At 39.8% G+C, this 18,171-nt stretch overlaps 1 long non-coding RNA gene and 1 other non-coding gene across 2 annotated transcripts; both read left to right on the forward strand.

Moving 5' to 3' along the window:
* The first annotated feature begins 2,089 nt into the window (after positions 1-2,089).
* Positions 2,090-2,194, forward strand: LOC150031396 (small nucleolar RNA R71). The gene has a single exon (XR_016525862.1). It is a non-coding gene; the product is annotated as a small nucleolar RNA R71 (small nucleolar RNA).
* Positions 2,195-6,336: 4,142 nt separating this feature from the next.
* LOC150031397 (uncharacterized) lies at positions 6,337-17,104 on the forward strand. Its single transcript, XR_016525861.1, has 2 exons — positions 6,337-6,469; positions 16,672-17,104. It is a non-coding gene; the product is annotated as an uncharacterized LOC150031397 (long non-coding RNA).
* The last annotated feature ends 1,067 nt before the right edge of the window (positions 17,105-18,171 follow it).

The raw sequence follows: 18,171 nt of genomic DNA on the forward strand, positions 1-18,171 counted from the left end.
CTAACCATTTTAAATTTTCTTTCTTGACCACTTCTTTCATTATGGGATTCAGCCTTCTTTGAGGCTCGATTGACCTCGACTTCCCTTCTTCCAGCTTAATCTTATGCATGCAATAAGATGGACTAATGCCAAGGATATCCGCAAGCATCCAGCCTATTGCACGCTTGTGTTTTTTCAGCATCTGCAAGAGAGATTGCTCATTAGGCTCTGTAAGATTTGCGAAAATGATCACAGGTAAAGTGTTGTTGGTTCCAAGGAATGCATATTTCAAGTGTCCAGGTAACTATTTCAACTCGAGTTCTGGTGGTTCTTCAAGTGTTGGACGCGTTGGTTTTGTCCGCCGCTCACTCAGACTTGGCGGCTCTGATTCTTTCAGGTTCTCCTCCAACATAAGGACCTCACATACATGAGTCTCTTCTTCAGGTAACTCAATACTGTTTAGTTGACAATCTTCACTATCTGGGAACTTTAATGCGTTGAGCACATTAAACTTCACCTCTTCATTGTCCACGCGCATAGTTAATTCGCCTTTATGCACGTCAATTAAAACTTTCCCAGTAGCTAAGAAGGGCCGTCCAAGGATAATTGATACCTCCCTATCTGCTTCATAGTCCAAGATAATAAAGTCTACTGGGAATATGAGATTGTCAACCTTCACCAGAACGTCTTTAATCTTCCCTTCCGAGTACTTAATTGTTCTGTTAGCGAGCTGAAGAGTAATAGAAGTAGGTTGTGCTTCGCCAATCCCCAATTTCTTAAAAATTGAAAGTGGCATGAGATTAATGTTGGCTTCTAGATCACACAACGCATGACCCACATCCAATCCTCCTATCGAACAAGGACCTGTGAAACTCCTAGGGTCCTTCTGCTTTTTTGGTAGACTGTTGCTTACTAACGCGTTACACTCCTGCATTAGCGCTATTACTTCCTTCTCACTGACTCTTCTCTTCGTCGTCAAAATGTCCTTAAAAAATTTGACATATGTTGGCATCTGCTCCAAAGCCTCTACCAGTGGAATGTTGATATGCAGCTGCTTTAGGAGCTCAAGAAAGCGCTTGAATTGTTGTTCATCATTCCTCTTCATCAGACGCCTAGGAAATGATGCGTTCAAAGTCACTTCAGGCTTTCCCGCGTTAGACGTACTGTGTTCTAAATGGCTTGTAGTCTCGGCCGTTCTTTCTTTCTGATCCATTGAACGTGTGATGCGTTCTTAGGACTGTTATTTCTTTGATTCATTCTTCTTTCTTCAAGAGCTCTTCCACTTCGCAATGTCACCGCGTGACATTGCTCCTTTCCATTATTGTTCCCAGGTGTTTCAGTATTGCTAGGTAGAACTCCAGGTTTCCTGCTTTTCAACTCGCTCGTTATCTGCCCTACCTGGATTTCCAGGTTTCTGATAGATGACGCCTGACTTTTCAGCAACGCATTATTCTGGGTTATATACTCCTTCAATAGGTTCTCAAGCGAAGATCCTAAGCTCGACGCCTGTCCTCCTCTATTAAAGGGTCGTTAATGTTGCTGATGCATTTGTTGAAATGCAGGCGGTGGTCCATTCCTTTGCTGATGGTACGCCCCTGGGTGGTGCTCTTAATGAATTCCTCCTGTCCAAGAAAAATTCGGATGGTTTCTCCATCCAGGATTATATGTATTAGAGAATGAGTTGTTTTTTATGAAACATACTGACTAAGGGTTTTGTGGACATTCAGCATAAGAGTGAGGATCTCCACAGCCCACACAGCTAACCATGGGCTGCCCAAACGCCTCTACCTGATTCACCTTCTGCTGATTTGATGCATTTCCCAGTGTCATGTTCTATAGAAGGCTAGTCATCATAGCCACTTAAGCAGAAAGTGTGGCTATTGCGTTCGAATCGATAGAATTAACGTTCTGAGATCTCTTCTTCCCGTCAGCTCTTCCATCATACGTATCATCCACCCATTCCATATTGTGTTTAGCAGTGCATTCTAGTATCTCTATAGCCTCAATGTAATATTTGTCCATAAGTCCACCAGCTGCTGCTGCGTCTGGTGCCATCTGCGATGCTCTATTCAGTCCTCCATAAAACGTCTCCATTTGGATAGTTAGAGGTAGTCCATGGTTCGGGCAATTCTTGACCAAGCCCTTAAAACGCTCTCATGCGGCACTTAAGGTCTCAGCATCTTCTTGTTCAAAGTTCATTCACCTTGGTGTAGGTGGGGAAGTCTTATTTGTAGGTGGTGATTTTCACCAGTCTTACCCAACAGTGAGCTCACCCATTGTTTTATGTCATCACGCAAAGAATAGGGAAACAAGGACAACCTAATCGCCTCTAAGGTGATTCCAAGAATCACAAATGAATTACAGATTTTGAGGAAACGCTTCAAGTGGGCGTGAGGATCTTCACCACGACCATCCCCAAATTGTCCAGCAGACTGGAGCATTTGGAGCATAACAGATTTAATCTCGAACCTGGTTCCATCTGGCGTTGGGTATATGATTCCTGAAGAGAAATCATACAGTACAGGGGATGCGTACTCCCTCATGGGACGCGTGCTGCTATTCGCCATCAGGATTGGATTCTAAGCAGCATGAGCTAATTGTTGATTTGCTTGTTCTTCCACCATTGCTCGTTGCCTGTTCTGTTGTCTGAGAAATTGTTGCCTCAACCTTCAACGACGGTTGGATCGGTTCCTACGCCGGAAGGTTCTTTCAATTTTGGTGTCGTATCTGAGTTCAAGAGTGCTCTCCCTGCTCATAAACGTTCACAAGCTTAGGCTTAACTCGTAATACTCCCTCGACCGAAGTGTTCCTACAACAAATACAAACGAAATTTCTGATTAGTTTTGTTTCTGAATCCCCGGCAACGGCACCAAAAATAAACTTGTTCGTTGCTATTGTGATTCGCTCTAGGAGTATTTTGTATAAAATAAATTGCAAGAACAAGTTCTAAGTATAAGTGATGTGTTTATGCTTTGATGCATTTAAGTAATTGTAATGCGTTAGGGCGTTAGATATATGCAATAGAACGCACACAACTCCTAATGATGTTCAAGGTTTCCTAAATCAGATCCAAGTATAAATCTAATTTAGGTTTCTGGTAAGTCCAGGGTCGAACTCAGGGATTCATTTAACCAAACGCAGACGTTGCTAAATAAATGTGAGAAATGTGTTATTTACACTAAATTTTTGTGCCTGTGCAAGAGATGCAAAAGAGTTGAGTAGTTAGTGATGGATCATGTGAGAATGGAGTTTAATGTAAATGGACGCATTGGTCTAAGATGAATGTACACAAACCAGGATATGATGTGGATGAGATGGAGTGATTTGCTTATCTTTTTTTCATGCGTTAGACTTCATTCAACATTTCTTAATGCGAATAACATACAAAACCTATATCTAGGATGCATGCGTCTAACACAGAATACAATAAACACTAGTAAGTCTATCTCTAGCTGTACTAGGCGTCCTACTTGATGCAGCTTAGTTATTCTTTCGAACAATCTAAGTTAAAGATGTTTTTTACCAATCTGTCAAGTTGGCTTGAGCGTTGGAATGAAGTTTGGCATAAAGTATTAATGCATTCAACATAAACAAGAAATAAACAATGGCAAGTATGATGGATCAAATATATGAATTTTATAAAGAAACAGAGAGTCTTTACAAAAGCAATATTTAATCAAATGAAGTGAAAGCGATAAATAAGATGAAGGAAACTGAGTCAAGCCAAAGAATACAATCTCTTGTATTTACTTGGCTTAATCTCGTTGTGTACAATCACTTGTATAGGAATTGGATGAAGTGTCTTTCTCAATAATGGCTTCCTCTGCTCCCTGACCGGCGGTGGTGGTGGTTCTCAACCCTTCTGATCGTCTGGCACCACATCACAGCTTCTAAGAACTAAAACTATGACTACAATATACAGAGAGTAAGGACTTGATAATTTCCGAACTTCTGGACTCTGAAGGGACTTCATCTATTTATAGGCGTTGGTCACGTCCACTTGGTGAATGGGCAGCATTAAAGTCCATGCCCTGATTAGCCGCCTGACTCTCGGAAGCTTTTCAGACGCTACCTGCTGCGTGGAATCTTTTCAAACGCTGCTTGCTGCAGGTGCCCATACTTGCAAGTGGTGATGTGACACAATCAGCCTGGAGCAATGAATCTTCTCTGTGTTGAACTCCCTCCGACACATGGCCCATGCGTTAAAGCTTTTCCTACGGCACTTGTCTAATGGCTTAACGTTAATCCTTGGTTAGGACATCCTGCAATACAAATGCGTTAGTGACACAATATTTAGTAATAAACTTCATTTGCATGATTTAGCTAATGTTTTGAATAAATCCACGCGTTTCTTCTAAAAATGTCTTCTAAAAACGAAGAGAATCTATCAGTAAAAACCTTAGTTGTTCTAACTTAATAGCAAATAAATAACTTGTATTTCACAAGTTATCAAGGATCTCGCTCATGAGATCTCTCTCATGATAAGAATGCACTCATGATAGTATCTTGCTAGTAAAGTTTGTTGGATTTTATGTCCTAAAACTCGTATTTTGTATTAATAAATATATTCTTTTTTTTTTTTTTTTTTTTTTTGATAAAGTTGTTATTGAAATTGTAATCTTGAATCCAATAAACTAAGGTTCTGAGGCTATTTAATGTAATTTGAACTTTATGTAGTGACATAAATGTTGATCAAGTTCAAATATATAGCCAAAATGGTCTATAGTATATGAATAAGGTTTGGCGCCTTATTTTGGGGACACTATGGATGTGGCCCACTTTGTAGTTAGTACAAATGATATGATCCTGAATCGTTCATATAGATATATGTGAGTGGGGGCATCCTATGTAAAGAGTTTACATCAGACTGAACCATGAAATAGTCACTTTTTACATTCTAAATACCGTTTTATGTATAAAACTGACTATTTCGTTAATTGATGACCTAGGTAACTTAATCTTAATCCTGAGCTAACTATGAACTCCTGTTCACTCGAAATTATTCTTAGATCTGCATAGGTGAGGGTAGCTCAATATCGCTGGCCCAATAAGCCTCCCATTTCAGGGGTAAGCTCGGGTGGATAGCTGGGAACATAGGGTGCAAGACGAAATTCACTCCTACCTGTTATAGGGATAGTAGATAGGTTGTTCTCTTTAGTACTGAATCCAGGTCTTGAACAAGGGGCCCCACCCTCTCCTTGGTCTGAGAGGGATTCGGTTTATAGGTTGGACCTTAAACCAATTGTTCATTAGAGGATCGGTGGAACTTAAGAAACAAGATGTTGTCTTGGGGGTAAAACGATTTTTATGACCCAACCGAGATTACGAACAACCTGTGAAGGATTAACTTAGTTATCATGGTTATATCAAATGGACACAAATATGTCTGTAGTGAGGGGAGTGCAACTACGGAACTTTAGTGGAATGACCCGTTAGTTAACGAATGTTGATTAGCTCCGTCTAAAGAGTTTAGCTAGCTAATCTTGGATCGTTGGAGCCCATGATCTATAGGTCCATTAGGTTCCCCTACTAGCTCATTTGGAATAAACTTAGAACAGTATGATAGAATAATTTGAATTGTTCGAATTAGGTAGAGAGAGAGAAACCGACAAGTATATGTGATATAGTGGTCGAGCTTTTTTTTAGCTTAGAGATACAACTTTAATATTTAAATGTGATTTAAATATCAAGAATATGAATACGTTCATATTCGGAAGCTCGAAAATGATTGAAATGGTCAAAGTTGTAAAAAGTCAAAGAGTTGACTTTTGACTTTGAAAAGTCAAAAATTTGACCGACCTTATATTCAAATGTGATTTGAATTTCGAGAAAATGAATGCGGATTCATGCTCGGGAGGTCAAAATTAGTCAACATGGCCTTATATTCAAATGTGATTTGAATTTCGAGAAAATGAATGCGGATTCATGCTCGGGAGGTCAAAATTAGTCAACATGGAAAAAATCATAAAAAGTCAAAATGTTGACTTTTTGGTCAAAGTTTGACTTTGACCAAATGACTATTTTGCCCTTTGACTATAGTTAGTAGGAAAATCCAAACTTTTGTTGGATAATTCCACTAACAAAATAGTGGGCTAGATGTTGGCTTATAGTGGAGACATTAAGCCCACTAAGTAAGTGGATTCTAGGTGTTGGATTTTTGTGAAGTTTTTTCATGCAATTGTTGCATGCCTTTTTTCTATAAATTGGGCTCTTCAATTTAGTTAAAAGACTTTTGCCATTTTGAAAATTAATTTTCTGATATTTGGGCTGGAAAATTACAACTTTGTGAAGGAAAAAAAAGGGGAACACCCAAACCTACTCAAAATTCCATTCCTTATTTTCATCTCTTTTCTCTCTCTCGGTTCTCTTCATCCATCGGGTCCCACAACTCGGTTCTGAGTCCAGAGGATAGTAGGTCAACTCTAGTGGTGATCCAAAAGAGTTCGGGTCGAGATTCAACGAGGAGAAGCGACTTTCGGGAGCTTCAAAGGTAGCATCTCTACACTTTTAATTCACTGTTTTTTCCTTCATGATGCATGCTTATTTCCTTTAATTTAAGAGCAATTAGAGTGTAATTAGATCCTAATTCCGCTGTGTATGTCTCGTGTTCCATCAAAGTTGTCTTTATTGATGGAGGTTCCATTAGTAAATGAACTATTGCGGTATTTTGCTAAGAATTCTGAGTAGTTAATGTCACACCCCGCCCCAGACCACCCTCTTAGCCTAGGAAAGGGCGTGACTGCAGCAGTTATCAACCCTGTGACTGACACTTACTGCTTACTAACTTTTGCGGAATACTCTGATACCAATATAAAACTCATATATAGTGGAATATCTTTAGGCCAAAATTTATTAATTCAGAAACATAACATATTTAGAGTCATTACAACACTAGATTCACAAGTCCCAAAACCTACAAACCTTAGTCCATATATGAACAACAGTAACATGTGTACAATATTAACAGTAACCACCTAAACAGACGGGTTACAAATCTCTTTATCCTTTAGTGGCAGAGCAGATTCAGAGTTATCTTCAGAGGATTTGACCGCTACCTATGGGTGGGGGGGAGGGAGGAGAAAACATTTGAAAATGGGGTGAGCTTGCGCCCAGTGAGTGACTTAATAAAGGTAATTGATTCTCATGCAAAATCTCAATAAAAAGTTTAACTGAAATATAAGCTTCTATAGTACTTGTACTGCATTTTCCAAGCATAAAACATATAAAGTTGTTTTAATCATAAAACAGTAAAACTATTTCTCAGTTGAGAATAACCCTTACTGTGGATAAAACAATCCCAACACCAACTGCTAGTCAAGAGAGAACCCTTTTGCTCAATCTCTGACTCTAACTACCTACGTGCACGTGGCCATACTAAGTACCATTATACCTTAGGTACTTCTGTTCAGATACCTTCTCAAACGTCCTTCAGTATCTGGTTGGTTTGGTACCTTCTCAAACGTCCTTCAGTACCAATAGATACCTTCTCAAATGTTCTTCAGTATCTAGTTGGGCGGATACCTTCTCAAATGTCCTTTGGTATTGCATTTTAAGTAAAACTAGTCATAAATGACTTTCCCTTTAAAGCATGTAAAGTATAACACATATAAAAACATGGATTTAAAGGTACTAACGCATGTTGAGTATATTTAACACATATAAATTGCTTTTCAACGCTTTTTCACACATGCATGCATTTAAAACATAACTCATGGTTTGCTTGGAAATTACTTTATAAAACTAGCTGACATGAGAATAATCTTCTTTAAAACATGGTTTCTATAACACGTTGTAATCAAACATTTTAAGCAAATGTTTTAGTCAAAACGTTTTAGCCACTGACTTTGATTGCTTAGGAGCTTTTCACTCTAGTAGCTCCCTTTTCTACCTCGGGCTTCCTTTTCACCCCTAGAATCCAGATTCAACTTACATTGCCAACGCATGAGCTTACTTGGCTGCATGTCCAAGTGTCTCTTTCTCACTCCATCAACGTAATGCTGTGATCAATGCAAGCTAAGTGTCTTCCTCCCACATTGCCAATGCATGAGCCTCCAATCTGATGCCACCACCTCAAATTCTTAAGGCTTAAGGATTTCCTCCCAAAAAGACACATGGTTTGATGATGTTTCCTAGGTGATCTCATCCTTTGTATGCGTCCAACTCTTGGATGTTCAACACATAATCCATACTCAATGCATAGCCTATCATCAACACATAGCAAGCCAATTCACTATCATTACAATTCAACTTAACCATCGCAAGGAGCTAACCATCACCAACGCATAGGGTGACCGTCCATCCTTGACGCATGGCTCACTAGGTAGCATTGCACGGCTTGCTTGGCATGGGCGCAAGGTGCTGGCCACCAACGTATAGGCGTGTTGCATAGACTGGCCGCTTGACGCATGGGCGTGCTGCTTCGACGCATTGGCGTGCTTGGCGTTGATGATAGGCTATGCATTGAGTATGGGTTGCGCGTATGGGCGTGCTTGGCTGCATGGGCTGCACGCGACGCTTTGATGCTTGGCCGGGTGCTTTGGCGCATGGGCATGGCCGCTCGGTAGGGTGCTCAACGCACGTGCGTGGCCACTCGATGCATGACAGGGTGTCTAGCCGAGGCTATTCGACGCATTGCAAAGGCGCTGGCCGAGGCTGCTCGACGCATGGCATGGGTGCTGGCTGAGGCTGCTCGACGCATGGCAGGGGTGCTGGCCGAGGCTGCTTGACGCATGGGCTGCCTTCCAATGCATCACCTCCATCTTTCTTCCTTCAGCCGCATGCCATCCCCAACCACTCTTCCAACGTATCAACACCACCCTTCAAACGCATCAACACACAAAATTTATACTTAGCCAAATTTCCAAAATTTTCCCCAAAAGTTAAGCATCCAAATTCCCTATTTTCTTCAAATCTCCACTTTTTTCTCTATCATTCCACACTAGCTTCCACATCAACCTACTCATCACACTGATCTCAGTAGGGAATGTACTCAAGTAGACAAATTAGGATTCGGGGTTCACAGTTTAATCGGGAATTATGTCCTTTCAGGCTAAGAAGAGCTAGGAGAGACGTATAACCCGTTAAGAGGCCAACGAGCTGTGAGTGACTATGTGATGATTTAATGTGTTTTAATGATTTAGAAACCATGATTTCCTTGAAGTTAGTTCTCATGCTAAGTGTTATATGAAGTGCCAAGTAACATATGTTTGGAAGCTATTTCACATGCTAAGTAAAGCATGTTTTCCATGGAAATTGACATGATTTAAATATGTTATCTTGTCCAAATACTTTTAGCATGTTGTAGTAACTCCATTTTCAAGATGTTTACTAATGTATGGGTTTTCCAAATATTTTTTCCATGTCTAACACATGATAGTGGTTCTTACAAGCTAGTTCAATATGTTTTAAGCCAACTTATTTCACAAAGTATGAAGCATGCGTTAGGGTTAAAGCTAAGGTTGAATGAAGCTTGATGTACTATGTTTTAAATACCTAAGGTTGTCAAAGTACATGCGTTGGTATTCCTAAACATAATGAAAATGGATACTGAAGGTAGGAAGGTATTCTAAAGAGTTTTCTATTCTATATTTGAAAACTATTCTTTTAATGCTCTTCGAGAACTTGATAACATAGCTTGAGTGAGTCGGATACTGAAGGTAAGGAAGGTATCTGAATAAATGTACCTAAGGTGTGGACAGTACATAGAAAAGTCCACATGCACGTAGGTAGTTTTGACTAAGAGGCCGAAGTATGGGTCTCCTAGGTCATATACTAGCAAAGGAAGTCTGAAGTATGGGTCTCCTAGGCTATATACCAGCAAAGGAAGGCCGAAGTATGGGTCTCCTAGGCTATATACCAGCAAAGGGAGGCAAAGCATGGGTCTCTTGGCCGGTAACAGACGTTGGGAGGTAGAGCGATGTATGCTCGTTCTCAACTAAGGAATTATGATGTTTAATGATGCTTTTAAAGGTTTTATGTACACGTTTGCTTGGTATATTTTAGTTTCAGTATGATGTTTTCAAGCTTTTAGTTTAAAGCATGAGATTTATGTTTTATTAAGTCACTCACTGGGCTTCTAGCTCACATTTTTAAATGTTTTCCTTTTCAAGTAGCGGTCAGTTCCCAAAAGACTTTTCTACTGCTACTCTGCCACTCAAAGAAACAGGTTGAAGGAAGTGTAATTGAAGACCTGTATTAGTTAGTACACATGTGTCTGTCTAGAGATTAGTATTTTTTATGGGGCTCACTAAGTTGTAATATCCATGTGTAAACAATGCTATGAAACCCTGTAATATTAATGTGTTAAGTTCTTAGTTAATTTGTATGTATTCAGGATTTGAGCAATATTAAACAGGTAAGATAGGCAGTAAGTGCCAACAAAAGGGTTGGTAACTGCTGCAGTCACCATTCCGTCCAGGTTAGGAGGGTAATCTGGCACGGGGTGTGACAAGTTGGTATCAGAGCAAAAGATTTTGGGAAGAAAGGAGAAAAGTTTATATATAAGTCTGAGTCTTGAGTCCTTAATATGTGTACTACTAAGAGGAAGATGTCAAGTAAAAGTGGCAAGCAGAGCAGGCAGATAGACAACGGAAACCCTGACCCTACCTTTAGAAGTTTCGATACTCGAGGGAATCCAAATTTTAGAGAACGGAAAGGTAAAGACCTGGTAAATCAGGAAATGACTTCAGATGGGGAGTCGAGGATTCCGCAGACAGGAACAGATCCTCAGTTAGAGTACAAAATATTTAACAGGATCACCAAGAGGTTGACAGAAAGTGTTAAACCAATTCTGGCAGATTCGGAAGGGAAGTACGGTATTGAGAATGACCTAATAGAAATTGATAAAGGACAGAGAGCTACAAGTCAGCATAGTGTAGGAAGGAAGAAGCCAAGACTTGTGGTTAAGTATGGGTGATAGATCAAGGTTTTGGAATCCTACCGAGCTAGTGGCTAGTTCGGGTAAGAAACCCTTATGCACGAATTGTGGTAAGCATCATTGAGGGACATGTTATAAAGGGAAAAACGTATGTTTCTAGTACGGACAGGCAGGACATTTCAAGAAGGAATGCCTAGCTAGGTTGAGGAGTTCAGATAGAACATAAAATGACTTTATAGACGATAGATAAGCCTAGTGGTTCAGAAGCCGAGGAAGGGATTCAAGAGAAGAAAAACAAGAAAGAAAGCAGAACGATCTTAGCGGCAGGGCAGGTTTTTACGAAGTGTCCTACCAGGAGGTAGAGGAGTTACCTAATGTTGTGAATGGTAAAGTAACTTTATGTACCAGTATATTTATGAACTAGTTGCTTATGGTGTTATACTTTTATTGTTATCTGGCATGTTGCACTATTTGTAGGAAAGTTATAGAGAGCCTGTCCCTAAGTAGTTATTATTATGCTGTGGAGAGGTTGTAATAGTATAAGAGTTTTACAGGCTCTGGAGTAGTTGCTAATAAGTATAGTTATGAAGTGATTCCGTTAGGTTTTCTGGAATTGATGTCACTTTAGAGCATGGATTTTCCGAATAAATGTTACAACCATATGAATTGTTTTAAGTGGATAATGTTCAAGAGATTTGGTGGGCAAGAGACAGTATTTGTAAGAAGTAAAGGCATATTTCAGAAAGCTTAATAATAGCAGTGAAGGCTAGGAAGCTGCTAAGTAAAATATGTGAAGCCTATTTAGCCCATGTGATGGTTCCGTAGGATGAGAAACTGAAACTTGAGGATGTACCAGTTGTACAAGAGTTCCTGGATGTTTTCCCTGAAAAAGTTATCAGATTTACAATCTGACAAGGAAGTTGAGTTTACTATCAATTTAATTTCAGATATAATACCTATTTCTCAGGTATCATTAAGGATGGTGCCAGAAGAACTTAAGAAGTTAAAAGTTTAGTTATAGGAATTAGCACATAAGGGTTACATCAGATCCAGTGGGTCACCTTGGGAAGCGCCGATCTTCTATCAAGAAGAAAGATGGTACTCCCAGTTATGTATAGATTATAGGCAGTTGGACGAGGTGACGAGCAGGAACAAGTACCCATTACTTGGTATAGGTGATCTCTTTGATCAGTTAAAGGGAGCCACAATTTTCTCTAAAATAGATTTGAGATCAGGTTACCGCTAGTGGAAGGTAGAGGCGGATGTTTCCAAAAACTGCATTCAGGACGAGGTATGAACATTACGAGTTCCTAATAATGCCATTTGGACTAACGAATGCCCCTGCAGTATTTATGGACTTGATGAATAGGATATTTCATCCTTACTCGGATCAGTTCATGATAATCTTCATTGATGACATATTGGTGTATTCAAACAGTCGGGAAGATCACGAGAACCATTTGCGGATAGTTTTGCCGACATTGTGAGAGAGGCAGTTGTATGCCACATTCAACAAATGTGATTTCTGGTTAGACCAGGTTGTATTTCTTGGTCATATGGTTCCAATAGCAGAAGTGATGACTCTAGATACTTTAAATGTTTTAAGTAACTTGCTAAAGCCTATGAATGTTTCGCAATACATGATTACTGAAAGCTATTTATGACAACTATTCTCAAATAGTTACCAAACAACGCACCTCACATTAATGTTGTATTTATGTTATGTTTTTACAATGACCATGAGGATGCGTTAGTAAGGAATGTGTTTGGGCAACTAAGTTATGAAGAGATAAGAATATGCAAGCAAGTAAGTATAAATAGCTTAATACTGAGGTACATGAAGAAGGTACTGGAGCTTAGACTAGAATGTGAATAACTCAGTACTGAGGTATATAGAGAAGGTACTGAGGCCTTGCCCTAGAATTTGAATCGCTCGATACTGAAGTACACAGAGAAGGTATCTGAGCAGTAGTACCTAAGGTATGATGGTACTTAAACTAGAATCACACGAATGAAAGAAAAGTTGTTATTTGTAGTGTCAAGAACACTCCATTCTAGCCATGAATTGATGTTGAGAGATTGAGTAAAGATTCTCTCTTAACGAAGAATGCAAGTTATGATTGTAGGAAGAGAACAAAAAGGGTTCCTTCCTGGTTAAGTAGTAACGCAGTAAAGAATGATAAGGAGTGAGCAAAATGGCCACTCTAGACTAATAGGCTAAGGTATAGTCTAGCAAAATAAGAAAAAGTACTATATGGTGATTAAGAGTAGTTATCAATGTTTATGTTTAAAGGAAGTTGCTTGAGATGCCCATCGGTATATTTAAAGAGATCGATGTAGGGATCTCTCCTAGCCATAGTTCAGTATGAACAGGTCGAAGTAGAGGTCTCATCTGGCCATGGCTTAGCATTGGAAATTAGAGCGATGAATGTTGTAGCTGATGCATTGAGTAGAAAATCCTTGGGATCCAAAGTAGTCCTTGGATCGGTATCAGGAATGTTGCTCCAGGAGTTCAGGAGTTCGAGGGTCACTCTATTAGTAGGTCAGTCAGGAGGATTGATTACTAGATTTTAGGTAAGACCTATTTTTTGAAAGATCTTAAGCATGAATAGTTGAAGGATCTTGATCTTCAGAAGCTTGCAGAAGAAGTGAGCAAGGGAATAATAACTGATTTTCAGTTAGGAGTAGATGAAATGTTGGTAAAGGAAGGAGGAATGTGTGTGCCTAATGTGTTGTAGCTTAAGCAAGCTATTCTAGAATAGGCGCACAGTTCTGCTTATCCCATGCATCCAAGAAATACCAAGATGTATAGGACTTTGAAGAGATCGTAGTGGAGGCCTACAATGAAGAAAGGCATAGCTGAGTATGTAGACCAATGTTTGATTTGTCAACAAGTGAAACCTAGAAGGCAGAGGCCGACAGGATTACTCAATCCACTACCGGTACCTGAGTGGAAGTCGGGAGTCACACAGGTAAACATAGACTTTTCACTAATAGAATGTATAGCAGGTTTGCTCAGAGGTTGGTGGCAAACATGAAGTCTATTCTAGTGAATTCAGAGGAAAGGGTGTAATCTAGAGGAAGTCCTAGTCAAATTAATCCTAAGAGGAGGGAAAAGATGAGCAACAGTGAGCTCAAAATGTACCAGGGGTACATTGAGTATAAAAGTAAGGAACAAAATGGTCAGCAAAAGATAAAAAGGAAAAGGTCCAGATCTGCTGATGTTCCAGGTAATAGCTCGAAGTTTGAATTGTGACTGAGCTAGGGACTAGTACAGTTGAGAAAACCTTATGTATATAGTATGTTAAGCTATAGTTGGGAAATGCTATAGTAGAAAGAATATTTTCTCCCAAGTACGGATAGAAAGGACATTCTAAGAAGAGTGATCTCGATTAGGTCAAGAAGTCTAGTTGACACAAATATTGATTTCACAGCTAGCAAGTAATACAATGGTATGTTAACTGGAAAAGAATGTTCCAGTGATATTGTTGAGAAACGGAAAAGGACCACCCTAGTAATAAATGAGTACTATGACTCAATGGAAAATGGAAGAGTCACCAAAGAATGTGACAAATACAATGAACTATGATGATCAAGTTGTTCATACGTACTAGTATTATTTACCATGAACAAAGTTAATATCAGAGTAGCGCAACGAAAGCGTAGTAAAGAAAAAGGGAAGAAGAAAGAAAAGAGGAAGGTTGTAAAATTTACGACCAAAGGATGTTGTCAAAGTCTAATTTATAAGTAGGTTCGAGCAAATTTCGAGGGTGAAATTTCTTTTGGGGGGAAGAACTTGAAAAACCCGAAACCTAATTACTTTAAGTAAGAGTAAATGTGATGTCTTCTAATGAGTTAAATGAAGCCATGTTTTGAGAGGGATAGAGGATGGAAGCAAGAAGAAATAAGCTCTTGTGTAGCTAAGTGTAAACCCCGAATTCTAAGTTTCCTAAGCAAGCATGTTTAGCCAAAGGAATGATATATTAAATATCTAATAAGTGAAAGTCCATGTTGTTTATAGGAGTTGTTGAGAAAGGAAAAGAAAAACATATTAAATAAGGAAACTCAATTCTTAGTTTGGCACGTGGCGGTTAATCCTTGAATTTGGGAGGCGGCAGGAAGATTAAAAGGAAGAGGAACTTCGAAAGCTTGGTTTCGGCAATCTACATGAGTAAATTTAGTGAAATTGGTGCCATTTGAAAGATGGGATAATCTAGTTTTTGAGGTTGTCATTCCAGAGAAAGATTGTAGAAGAAGAAGAACAAAAAGTGAGGAATTTGTAGAAGAGGCAAAATCGTGGATTTAACAGGGCGCAAGGTAAAGATTAGAAGCTTCAGGCCAAACTATAAGGAATTTTTGGTTGCAATTTTAAGGTAATAAAGTAATTCAATTCTAAACATGTTTGTAGAAGGAAGTTTCTTCTTTGGAGTTATGAATTTTTGAAGTTGTAACAGAGAAGCTGTGCATAAGCAGACAGCTGCTTGGGAAGAACAAGCAAACAACTCATATGGAGAATGAGGATCTCGCTAATGAAGGAAATCTCGCTAATTTTGTGATGAGGATCTCGCTCTAGAAGAAATTCTCGCTAGAAATTGGGCTGAATCTCGCTGGAAAGGTGAGTATCGCTAGGATGAAAGGATCTCGCTCATGAGAATCTTGCTCATGAGAAGAATGCACTCATGAAGAGTATCTCGCTAGTAAAGCTGTCTTTGTTGATGAAGGTTCTATTAGTAAATGAACTATTTAAGGTATTCTGCTAAGAATTCTGAGTAGTTTAACCGAGAATTATGTCCTTTCAGGCCAAGAAGAGTTAGGAGAGACGTATAACCTGTTAAGAGGCCAACGAGCTGTGAGTGACTATGTGATGATTTAATGTTTTAATGATTTAGAAACCATGATTTCCTTGAAGTTATTTCTCATGCTAAGTGTTATTTGAAGTGCCAAGCAACATATGTTTGGAAGCTATTTCACATGCTAAGTAAAACATGTTTTCCATGGAAATTGACATGATTTAAATATGTTATCTTGTCCAAATATTTTCAGCATGTTGTAGTAACTCCATTTTCATGATGTTTACTAATGTATGGGTTTTCAAATATGTTTTCCATGTCTAACCCATGCTAGTGGTTTTTACAAGCTAGTTCATTATGTTTTAAGCCAACTTATTCCACAAAGTATGAAGCATGCGTTAGGGTTAAAGCTAAGGTTGAATGAAGCTTGATGTACTATGTTTTAAATACCTAAGGTTGTCAAAGTACATGCGTTGGTATTCCTAAACATAATGAAAAGGGATATTGAAGGTAGGGAAGGTATCCTAAAGAGTTTTCTATGCTATATTTGAAAACTATTCTTTTAATGCTCTTTGAGAACTTGATAAGATAGCTTAAGTGAATTGGATACTGAAGGTAAGGAAGGTATCTGAATAAATGTTCCTAAGGTGTTGACAGTACATAGAAAATTCCACGTGCACGTAGGTAGTTCTGACTGAGAGGCCGAAGTATGGGTCTCCTAGGTCATATACCAGCAAAGGAAGGCCGAAGTATGGGTCTCCTAGGCTATATACCAGCAAAGGGAGGTGAAGTATGGGTCTCTTGGCCGATAACAGACGTTGGGAGCTAGAGCGATGTATGCTCATTCTCAACTAAGGAATAATGATGTTTAATGGTGCTTTTAAAGGTTTTTTTGTACACGTTTGCTTGGTATATTTTAGTTTCAGTATTATGTTTCCAAGCTTTCAGTTTAAAGCATGAGATTTATGTTTTATTAAATCACTCACTGGGCTTCTAGCTCACGTTTTCAAATGTTTTCCTTTTCAGGTAGCGGTCAGTTCCCAAAAGAATTTTCTGCTATTGCTCTGCCACTTAAAGAAACAGGTTGAAGGAAGTGTAATGAAGACCTGGATTAGTTAGTACACATGTGTCTGTCTAGAGATTAGTATTCTTGATGGGGCTTACTAAGTTGTAATATCCATGTGTAAACAATCCTGCGAAACCCTGTAATATTTAAGTTCTGAGTTAATTTGTATGTATTCAGGGTTTGAGAAATATTAAATAGGTAAGATAGGCAATAAGTGCCAGCAAAAGGGTTGGTAACTGCTGCAATCACCATTCCGTCTAGGTTAGGAGATCTGGTGCGGGGTGTGACACAAAATCAACACTTAAAGGGAACAACCTCTCTACTAACCCTAATTGGGTAGGAGTGAATTCCATCTTGCAGGGCTATGTGTGAACCCCAAATCCTAATTTTCTACTTAAGTGTGTTCCCTATTGAAATTTGTGTGATAAGTAGGTTGATGAGAAAGCTAGTATGGAAGGGTGAAGAAAGGAATGGAAATTTGAAAGGCAAATGTGGAAGTTTGATTTTGGGGAAAATTTCGAAAATTTGCCTAAGTGTAAAGTCAAGAAGGAACCATGCGTTAAGAGACATTAATGCATAAAATGAGAAGAAAGGTGACCTGCGTTTGTAGGAATGAAAATGCAATGAGGTGGGCAATCGTGTAGTGATTGCACGGAGATAAATAACGCTCGCAGTAGCTAAGAGTGAGATCGTTGAGAGCGCTGAGAGTGAGACCATTGACAGCAAGATCGTTGAGAGCGAGATCAGCGAGAGCGAGATCGTTGAGAGAGAGATCAGCAAGAGAGGGATCGTTGAGAGCGAGATCAGCGAGAGCGAGACACGTCGAGCAGCCAAACCCGCGTGCTGAGCGTGCTGTCAAAGGAATGCGCCGTGCATTGTGCGCTCCTGACGAGCAGCCACACCACGTGTGTTGTGCGCACTTGCCGAGCGCCCATACGTGCATGTGTCGAGCGTTGCCATGTGCTGCCAAGTAAACCAAGCGTGCAACCTATGCGTGTGTCCAAGCAGCCGTGCGAGCGAGCGAGCAGCACAAGCCGCACGCCCATGCGTCGAGGCAGCACGTCCATGCATCCGTGCACTCGGCCAAGCTTCAAAGCACCGCGCGCAGCCCATGCAGCCAAGCACGCCCATGCGTCGAGCGGCCAAGCACACCTATTCGATGGTGGCCAGCACCATACACCCATGCCAAGCAAGCCGTGCAAGTGAGCCATGCGTTGAGGGATGGAAGGTCACCCTATGCATTGGTGATGGATAATTTCTTGCAATGGCTAAGTTAAATTGTTATGCTATGCGTTAGGCAAAAGTTGGACGCAAGGGTGAGGTCAAAAAGGAAACGTCAGCCAAACCATGTGTCTTCTTGAGAGAAATTCTTAAGGGCTAAGAAATTGAGGTGGACGAATGTGGAGAAGACACCTTGGGCCAAGATGATACAAGATTGCGTTGATGAAGGGAGGAGTAGA

This window comes from Benincasa hispida, unplaced genomic scaffold, assembly GCF_027475165.1.
Source record: "Benincasa hispida cultivar pf3 unplaced genomic scaffold, pf3_genome.v1.1 HicScf1253, whole genome shotgun sequence".
NCBI classification, from domain to species: Eukaryota; Viridiplantae; Streptophyta; class Magnoliopsida; order Cucurbitales; family Cucurbitaceae; genus Benincasa; species Benincasa hispida.